The sequence below is a fragment of the Triticum dicoccoides genome, chromosome 3A (assembly GCF_002162155.2).
Source record: "Triticum dicoccoides isolate Atlit2015 ecotype Zavitan chromosome 3A, WEW_v2.0, whole genome shotgun sequence".
NCBI classification, from domain to species: domain Eukaryota; kingdom Viridiplantae; phylum Streptophyta; class Magnoliopsida; order Poales; family Poaceae; genus Triticum; species Triticum dicoccoides.
In genome coordinates this window covers 67363996-67374248 of record NC_041384.1, presented here as the reverse complement: position 1 = coordinate 67374248, position 10253 = coordinate 67363996, and positions in this window count along the sequence as shown.

The window sequence follows — 10253 nt, the reverse complement described above, 5'->3', positions numbered from 1 at the left end:
ACAGGGTCAATACCAGGAATTACTCGAAAGAAAAAACATGCATCTAGACTGCTATGACTGTATTCTGTAATGAGCATGCTGAAGAAACATTAAGATCTCTTCAGGGATTGCACTTTCACACAAGAGTGCTGGAGCGGCATCATTCGCACTAAAAAAACCAGGCATCTCTTGCTACGATGATATTTCTTTGGCACATTCTCTCTTGCCAGCTCCAATTGCTATGGGCATTATTATTCAGGGCTGCTGGAACATATGGACTCGAAGAAATGGGAAAGTGTTCAGACAGGAAGTGCCAAGTGTCAACTGTTCGAAGTTCAGACGTAAAGAGGATCTAAACCTTCTATAGCACAGAATAAGGGCCAAACATTTGGACAGGCTTCAAGCTTGGATAACTGCTCATCTATGATGTCTGCAGCTACTAACAAAGCTCTCTGAAATTTCCTCTCTCATGATCCCTAGAACAGGCACTGGATGACTCTGGAGCTCTGCTCCCTTTGTTTATTTTCTTTTGTTTGGTTTTTCATCCTTTTGTACATATCTGTATACATTGTTTATTTCCTAATAGAAAATACCGTAGAACGATTGTTCTACGGTTTGCGGTTCTTCTTTATCTACAGAACCAGGCCAACAGCTTTATCATATCTGATGATGATGCTAGACCGGCAGCTTCAGAAGGAAAATTAGCTACGAATATGGGAAGAGTGGGGCTGACGCCCAAGATGCTAATCTCCTAGTCCTAGGCCGACTGTCAAACTTGAAACTCCTTGCTCCGATGAATGTCGACGATGAAGAAGAATAGAAGATGAAAGGGTTCACGACCTGGCAAGCTCCTCCATGTCCTCGCTGAACGCCTTCAGAAGCGTATCTAGCAGGTCACGAAACCTCCTCTTCTTCTCATGAAACCTCCTCTTCTCGGTGGATGTATCTCTTCCGATGGTAGCCAGCTCGGTTTCATCATCCATGAACTTGTCCAATGCATTTGAACAGCGCGGGAAGAAACGTTCACGGAGTTCAACTGCTGCAGGCATTTAACATGCAATTAGTGCAGATCCATAAAACTTGGTACAAATATCATTTTATAGTTGAATCCCAAAAAAGCAAACACGTGTATTTGGTCTAAACAACTAGTCTTCAGTCCTTTTGATCATATTAGAGGGAAAAAAGTGACAAATTAATTATCAAAAAAAAGAGAGCCAAATTTTCACTCTTTCAATCATTCACGAGTTGATGTTGAGCCAAGAAATACTCACCCCTTTGATGTGCAAGATTATTTAAACCTTTCAAGGCACTTGACAGTACACCTATTAAAAAGAGAGGCGTTATAAAATTTGAGATTTCAACTTCAACTACACCGGCTTTCATATTGAGAATGTTACAGCAGACAAGATAAAGAAGTGAATATTGCATTAGATTGAAAATATAACTACTATAGAAGCGTCGTGGTTACACAAAGGCAAGCTATGCCTCAGATGTTTTGGGAGAGGGCTCTCATCCTGGCTAGGTGTACATCCTTCAGTTTGAAAGGAGTATAATTTAGATCAACGGTTGTTATTGCCGGAGGTGGATTTGTACTAGAACCAAGGGTAAATTCCAAAGCACCATCCACTTGAGCAATGTTCATTGCTATTCTTGCCTCAATTGGAAACAATATCCTCGCCGAAGCAACTATACAGCATGAAAATAAATGTGTAAAAGCACAGTTACCAAGAGAAGAAAAAAGGCAACACACTGGGTAGTTGCCTATGGCACTCACCTCGACCAGCAATTGGACCTCACTCGGCGGGCGACTTCCAGGCTGCCGACTCCGACGAGGAGGACATGGGAGACGAAGGCGTCTGTGTCCCATGTCTTACTCTTCCTCGCCGGCGACCCGCAACTTCATTTCCTGGAGTTCATGACCGGCGAAGATACTGGACATGAGGAATAAGGACATGGAGCACGGACGCGGGAGAAGATTTATATGAGGTTAATTTCTGGATGCCTTTGTTTAGTAAAATATGTCAAAAACGTCATTGAATGTGATCCTGTTGAAATGAAAATCATCCGGTTTGTTTAAATTCCGTTCGCTGCATGATTGGATGACCGTATTTCGTATCCATGTCCAAGGACGGATAATGTGTCTGTTTTATGGATCTGCATTGAAGATGGCCTAAGGATACCTCTTAAATAGTGATTTTGTGCGTTAGGGCATCTCTAGCACGGACGCCGTCCGCAACCATCCAAACCGAGCTGTCCAGATGCATTATGCCATCCTATGCGGTACCCATTGGTCCGCAAATGGGCCCGGATGTCCGAAGTTCCACAAAACAGAAGCAAACGAGGGGGCTTTGCGGGAGTCCGGACATCCGCAACGTAGAACTCTGACACCCCGGCCCACCCAAAAATGAGGCGGAGCCCGCGCATTTGGCCACATCCGCATTGTTTTCGCGCCAAAGACGACGTTTTCCACACCCGCTCCGCTCTGATCAATGCCACTCTCCACCCCAATTCCGGACATTTTCACTTTCGCCGCCTCATGGATCTAATCGTAGAGCTGCTGGAGCCGGTGGAGGTGGAGGATCCAGCCAAGGCGGGGGCATGGAGGATCAACACGACAAGTCCGCAGTCTCAAAGTGAGGGCAAATGATGCGTCGTCCGGCAAAAAGAAGGGCGGCAGTCATGGCGTGGGACGGGTGTGGTGATGCAACCGCATCCAACGTCAAGATGGTGGAGAGGTTCGAGGGCATCTTGGCGAATAAGGAGGAGGCATGTGTCCAACGCTCCAACGTGAAGGAGAAAAAGAAGGTTGATTAAACTCAAAGAGAGAAGGGTTGAGCCGACGGCCACTTTGAAGAATACAAAGATGTTGACCATGAAGATGGACGAGTTGGATGACGATACTAGGATGATTGTGCAAGGCGTCTGTGTTAGGATGTTGAAGCGCATGTCGGCCGAGCTGGAGGCGGATGTTGAGGAGGACCCGGCAGCAGGGTGAGCGTGGAGGCTCGGATATCTGGTCTGGCGAGGCAAAAATACCCTTTTATTTTTATATGGACCGGTATTTTTGTGATCAGGCACATGTAAAAACCATGAACAACCATCACTTTTTGGTTGTGATCTATCGCATCGTTTAGGAGATGCGGTTGGATGGTCGGCTTGTACATCCTTGTTCGTGAACTAGTTCAGACCAATCCATGAACAAATGAAGTGTCCTTTTTAGGGGCCATCATTGGAGATGCCTTATGCAGCATTAGGGCATCTCCAATGTTGACCCGTAAATTTGCTCCGACATATTCTCATGGACAGGAGGGCCAATCCACGGACATGGATGCGGGAGCCGACCATCCAACGCTGCCCTCATACATTTCTGTTGGGGAATGTAGTAATTTCAAAAAAATCCTACGCACACATACATGATCATGGTGATGCATAGTAACGAGAGGGGAGAGTGTGTCTACGTACCCTCGTAGACCGAAAGCGGAAGCGTTAGCACAACGCGGTTGATGTAGTCGTACGTCTTCACGATCCGACCGATCCAAGTACCGAACGCACGGCACCTCCGAGTTCAGCACACATTCAGCTCGATGACGTCCCACGAACTCTGATCCAGCAGAGCTTCACGGGAGAGTTTTGTCAGCACGACGGCGTGATGACGATGATGATGATGCTACCGGCGCAGGGCTTCGCCTAAGCACCGCTACGATATAATCGAGGTGGATTATGGTGAAGGGGGGCACCACACACGGCTGGAATAGATCAATAGATCAACTTGTGTGTCTAGAGGTGCCCCCTTGCCTCCGTATATAAAGGAGCAAGGGGGGAGGCCGGCCCGCCCCTGTAGGCGCGCCAGGAGGAGGAATCCTCCTCCTAGTAGGAGTAGGATTCCCCTCTTTCCTACTCCTCCTAGGAGAGGGAAAGGAAGGGGGAGATGGAGAAGGAAAGGGGGGCGCCGCCCCCCTCTCCTAGCCCAATTCGGACCAGAGGAGGAGGGGAGCGCGGCCTTCCCTAAGCCAGCCCTCTCTCTCTCTACTAAGGCCCATAAGGCCCACTATTTCTCCCGGGGGGGTTCCGGTAACCCTCCGACACTCCGGTTTTCTCCGAAACCATTCGGAACACTTCCCGGTGTCCGGATATAGTCGTCCAATATATCAATCTTTACATCTCGACCATTTCGAGACTCCTCGTCATGTCCGTGATCATATCCGGGACTCCGAACTACCTTTGGTAGATCAAAACACAAAAACTCATAATACCGATCGTCATCAAACTTTAAGCATGCAGACCCTACGGGTTCGAGAACTATGTAGACATGACCGAGACACGTCTCTGGTCAATAACCAACAGTGGAACCTGGATGTTCATATTGGCTCCCACATATTCTACGAAGATCTTTATCGGTCAAACCGCATAACAACATACGTTGTTTCCTTTTTCATCGGTATGTTACTTGCCCGAGATTCGATCGTCGGTATCTCATACCTAGTTCAATCTTGTTACCGGCAAGTCTCTTTACTCGTTCCATAATACATCATCCCGCAACTAACTCATTAATTACAATGCTTGCAAGGCTTATAGTGATGTGCATTACCGAGTGGGCCCAGAGATACCTCTCCGACAATCGGAGTGACAAATCCGAATCTTGATTTATGGTAACTCAACAAGTACCATCAGAGACACCTATAGAGCACCTTTATAATCATCCAGTTATGTTGTGACGTTTGGTAGCACACAAAGTGTGTTGGAAATATGCCCTAGAGGCAATAATAAAAGTATTATTATTATATTTCCTTGTTCATGATAATTGTCTTTTATTCATGCTATAACTGTATTATCCGGAAATCGTAATACACGTGTGAATACATAGACCACAATATGTCCCTAGTGAGCCTCTAGTTGACTAGCTCGTTGTGATCAACAGATAGTCATGGTTTCCTGGCTATGGACATTGGATGTCGTTGATAACGGGATCACATCATTAGGAGAATGATGTGATGGACAAGACCCAATCCTAAGACTAGCATAAAGATCGTGTAGTTCGTTTGCTAGAGCTTTGCCAATGTCAAGTATCTCTTCCTTTGACCATGAGATCGTGTAACTCCTGGATACCGTAGGAGTGCTTTGGGTGTATCAAACGTCACAACGTAACTGGGTGACTATAAAGGTGCACTACGGGTATCTCCGAAAGTATCTATTGTTTTATGCGGATCGAGACTGGGATTTGTCACTCCGTGTAAACGGAGAGGTATCTCTGGGCCCACTCGGTAGGACATCATCATATGCGCAATGTGACCAAGGAGTTGATCACGGGATGATGTGTTACGGAACGAGTAAAGTGACTTGCCGGTAACGAGATTGAACAAGGTATTGGATACCGACGATCGAGTCTCGGGCAAGTAACATACCGATAGACAAAGGGAATTGTATACGGGATCGATTGAGTCCTTGACATCGTGGTTCATCCGATGAGATCATCGTGGAACATGTGGGAGCCAACATGGGTATCCAGATCCCGCTGTTGGTTATTGACCGGAGAACGTCTCGGTCATGTCTGCATGTCTCCCGAACCCGTAGGGTCTACACACTTAAGGTTCGATGACGCTAGGGTTATAAAGGAAGCTTGTATGTGGTAACCGAATGTTGTTCGGAGTCCCGGATGAGATCCCGGACGTCACGAGGAGAATGGTCCGGAGGTAAAGATTTATATATAGGAAGTCCTGTTTCGGCCATCGGGACAAGTTTCGGGGTCATCGGTATTGTACCGGGACCACCGGAAGGGTCCCGGGGGCCCACCGGGTGGGGCCACCTGCCCCGGGGGGCCACATGGGCTGTAGGGGGTGCGCCTTGGCCTACATGGGCCAAGGGCACCAGCCCCTAGAGGCCCATGCGCCAAGATAAAGGAAAAAGGGAAGAGTCCTAAAGGGGGAAGGCACCTCCAAGGTGCCTTGGGGAGGATGGACTCCTCCCCATCCTTAGCCGCACCCCTTCCTTGGAGGAGGGGGCAAGGCTGCGCCTCCCCCCTCTCCCTTGGCCCTATATATAGTGGGGAAAAGGAGGAGCAATCAGACCTAAGGCCTTTGGTTGCCTCCCTCTCCCTCCCGTGACACATCTCCTCTCCCGTAGGTGCTCGGTGAAGCCCTGCAGGATTGCCACGCTCCTCCATCACCACCACGCCGTTGTGCTGCTGCTGGATGGAGTCTTCCTCAACCTCTCCCTCTCTCCTTGCTGGATCAAGGCGTGGGAGACATCACCGGGCTGTACGTGTGTTGAACGCGGAGGTGCCGTCCGTTCGGCACTTGATTATCGGTGATCTGAATCACGACGAGTACGACTCCATCAACCCCGTTCACTTGAACGCTTCCGCTTAGCGATCTACAAGGGTATGTAGATGCAAACTCTCCCCTTACTACTCGTTGCTGGTCTCTCCATAGATAGATCTTGGTGACACGTAGGAAAATTTTTGAATTTCTGCTACGTTCCCCAACAGTGGCATCATGAGCTAGGTCTATTGCGTAGATTCTTTGCACGAGTAGAACACAAAGTAGTTGTGGGCGTTGATGTTGTTCAATATGCTTACCGTTACTAGTCCAATCTTGTTTCGACGGTATTGTGGGATGAAGCGGCCCGGACCGACCTTACACGTACTCTTACGTGAGACAGGTTCCACCGATTGACATGCACTTGGTGCATAAGGTGGCTAGCGGGTGCCAGTCTCTCCCACTTTAGTCGGAACGGATTCGATGAAAAGGGTCCTTATGAAGGGTAAATAGCAATTGGCATATCACGTTGTGGTATTGCGTAGGTAAGAAACGTTCTTGCTAGAAACCCATAGCAGCCAGGTAAAACATGCAAACAACAATTAGAGGACGTCTAACTTGTTTTTGCAGGGTATGCTTTGTGATGTGATATGGCCAGAAGAATGTGATGAATGATATGTGATGTATGAGATTGATCATGTTCTTGTAATAGGATTCACGACTTGCATGTCGATGAGTATGACAACCGGCAGGAGCCATAGGAGTTGTCTTTATTTTTTGTATGACCTGCGTGTCATTGAAGAACGCCATGTAACTTACTTTACTTTATTGCTAAACGCGTTAGCCATAGAAGTAGAAGTAGTCGTTGGCGTGACAACTTCATGAAGACACGATGATGGAGATCATGATGATGGAGATCATGGTGTCATGCCGGTGACGATGATGATCATGGAGCCCCAAAGATGAAAATCAAAAGGAGCAAAATGATATTGGCCATATCATGTCACTATTTGATTGCATGTGATGTTTATCATGTTTATGCATCTTGTTTACTTAGGACGACGGTAGTAAATAAGATGATCCCTTACAAAATTTCAAGAAGTGTTCTCCCCTAACTGTGCACCGTTGCTACAGTTCGTCGCTTCTAAGCACCACGTGATGATCGGGTGTGATGGATTCTTACGTTCACATACAACGGGTGTAAGACAGTTTTACACAGCGAAAACACTTAGGGTTAACTTGACGAGCCTAGCATGTGCAGACATGGCCTCGGAACACGGAGACCGAAAGGTCGAGCATGAGTCGTATGGTAGATACGATCAACATGAAGATGTTCACCGACGTTAACTAGTCCGTCTCACGTGATGATCGGACACGGCCTAGTTGACTCGGATCATGTGATCACTTAGATGACCAGAGAGATGTCTATCTGAGTGGGAGTTCATAAGATGAACTTAATTATCCTGAACATAGTCAAAAGACCTTTTGCAAATTATGTCGTAGCTCACGCTGTAGTTCTACTGTTTAGATATGTTCCTAGAGAAAAATATAGTTGAAAGTTGACAGTAGCAATTATGCGGACACTAGAAAGCTTATGTCCTTAATGCACTGCTCAGTGTGCTGAACCCCAAACGTCGTTTGTGGATGTTTCGAACATCGAACATACACGTTTTGACAACTACGTGATAGTTCAGTTAAATGGTTTAAGTAGAGGCACCAAAGACGTTTTCGAAACGTCACGGAACATATGAGATGTTTCGAGGGCTGAAATTGGGATTTCAGGCTCGTGCCCACGTCAAGAGGTATAAGACCTCCGACGATTTTCTTAGCCTGCAAACTAAGGAGAGAAGCTCAATTGTTGAGCTTGTGCTCAGATTGTCTGAGTGCAACAATCACTTGAATCAAGTGGGAGTTGATCTTCCAGATGAAATAGTGATAGTTCCTCCGAAGTCATTACCACCAAGCTGCTAGAGCTTCGTGATGAACTATAATATATCAAGGACATATATGATGATCCTTGAGGTATTCGCATTGTTTGACATCGCGAAAGTAGAAATCAAGAAGGAGCATCAATTGTTGATGGTTGATGAAACCACTAGTTTCAAGAAGGGCAAGGGAACGAAGGGATACTTCATGAAACGACAAATCAGCTGCTGCACCAATGAAGAAACCCGAGGTTGAACCCAAACCCGAGACTAAGTGCTTCTGTAATAAGGGGAACAACCACTGGAGCAGAATTACCCTAGATACTTGGTAGATGAGAAGGCTGGCAAGGTCGATAGAAGTATATTGGATATACATTATGTTAATGTGTACTCTACTAGTACTCCTAGTAGCACCAGGGTATAAGATACCGGTTCGGTTGCTAAGTGTTAGTAACTCGAAATAAAAGCTACGAAATAAAAGGAAACTAGCTAAAGGTGAGCTGACGATATGTGTTGGAAGTGTTTCCAAGTTTGATGTGATCAAACATCGCACGCTCCCTCTACCATCAAGATTAGTATTAAACCTAAAGGAATGGTTTATTGAATCTCGGTCGTAGTGATACACATTTCCATGCCAAAAGATATAAGATAGTAATGATAGTACCACTTACTTGTGGCACTGCCATGTAAGTCATAATGGTATAAAACGCATGAAGAAGCTCCATGTTGATGGATCTTTGGACTCACTCGTTTTGAAAAGTTTGAGACATGCCAACCATGTCTATTGGTGTGTATGCATGAAGAAACTCCATGCAAATGGATCGTTCGGACTCACTTGATTTTGAATCACTTGAGATATGCAAATCATACCACATGGGCAAGATGACTGAAAAGCCTCATTTTCAATAAGATGGAACAAGATAGCAACTTATTGGAAGTAACACTTTTTGGTGTGTGCGGTCCAATGAGTGCTGAGGCATGCAGTGAATATCGTTATGTTCTTACTTCACAGATGATTCGAGTAGATGTTGAGTATATTTACTTGATGAAACACAAGTCTGAATTATTGAATGGTTCAAGTAATTTCAGAGTGAAGTAGAAGATCATTGTGACAAGAGGATAAAATGTCTATGATATGATCATAGAGATGAATATCTGAGTTACGAGTTTTGGCACACAATTAAGACATTGTGGAAATTGTTTCACAATTAATACCGCCTGGAACACCTTAATGATGGTGTGTCCGAACATCATAGTTACACCCTATTGGATATGGTGCGTACCATGATGTCTCTTATCGAATTACCACTATTGTTCATGGGTTAGGCATTAGAGACAACCACATTCACTTTAAATAGGGCACCACGTAATTCCGATGAGATGACACCGTATGAATTATGGTTTAGAGAAACCTAAGTTGTCGTTTCTTAAAGGTTTGGGGCTGCGGCGCTTATGTGAAAAAGTTTCAGGATTAAGCTCGAACCCAAAGCGGATAAAATGCATCTTCATAGGACACCCAAAACAGTTGGGTATACCTCCTAATTCAGATCCGAAAGCAATATGGATTGTTTCTTGAATCGGGTCCTTTCTCGAGGAAAAGTTTCTCTCGAAAGAGTTGAGTGGGAGGATGGTGGAGACTTGATGAGGTTATTGAACCATCACTTCAACCAGTGTGTAGCAGGGCACAGGAAGTTGTTCCCGTGGCACCTACACCAATTGAAGTGGAAGCTTATGATATTGATCATGAAGTTTCGGATCAAATCACTGCCGTACCTCGTAGGGTGACAAGGATACGTACTACTTCAGAGTGGTACGGTAATCCTGTCTTGGAAGTCATGTTGCTAGACAACAATGAGCCTACGAGTTATGGAGAAGCGATGGTGGGCCCGGATTCCGATAAATGGCTCAAGGCCATAAAATCCGAGAACGGATCCATGGACTTTGGCGGACTTGCCCGATGATCGGCAAGCCATTAAGATAAATGGATCTTTAAGAAGAAGACGGACGTGGATGGTAATGTCACCATCTATGAAGCTCGACTTGTGGTGAAGTGTTTTCCGACAAGTTCAAGGAGTTGACTACGATGAGATTTTCT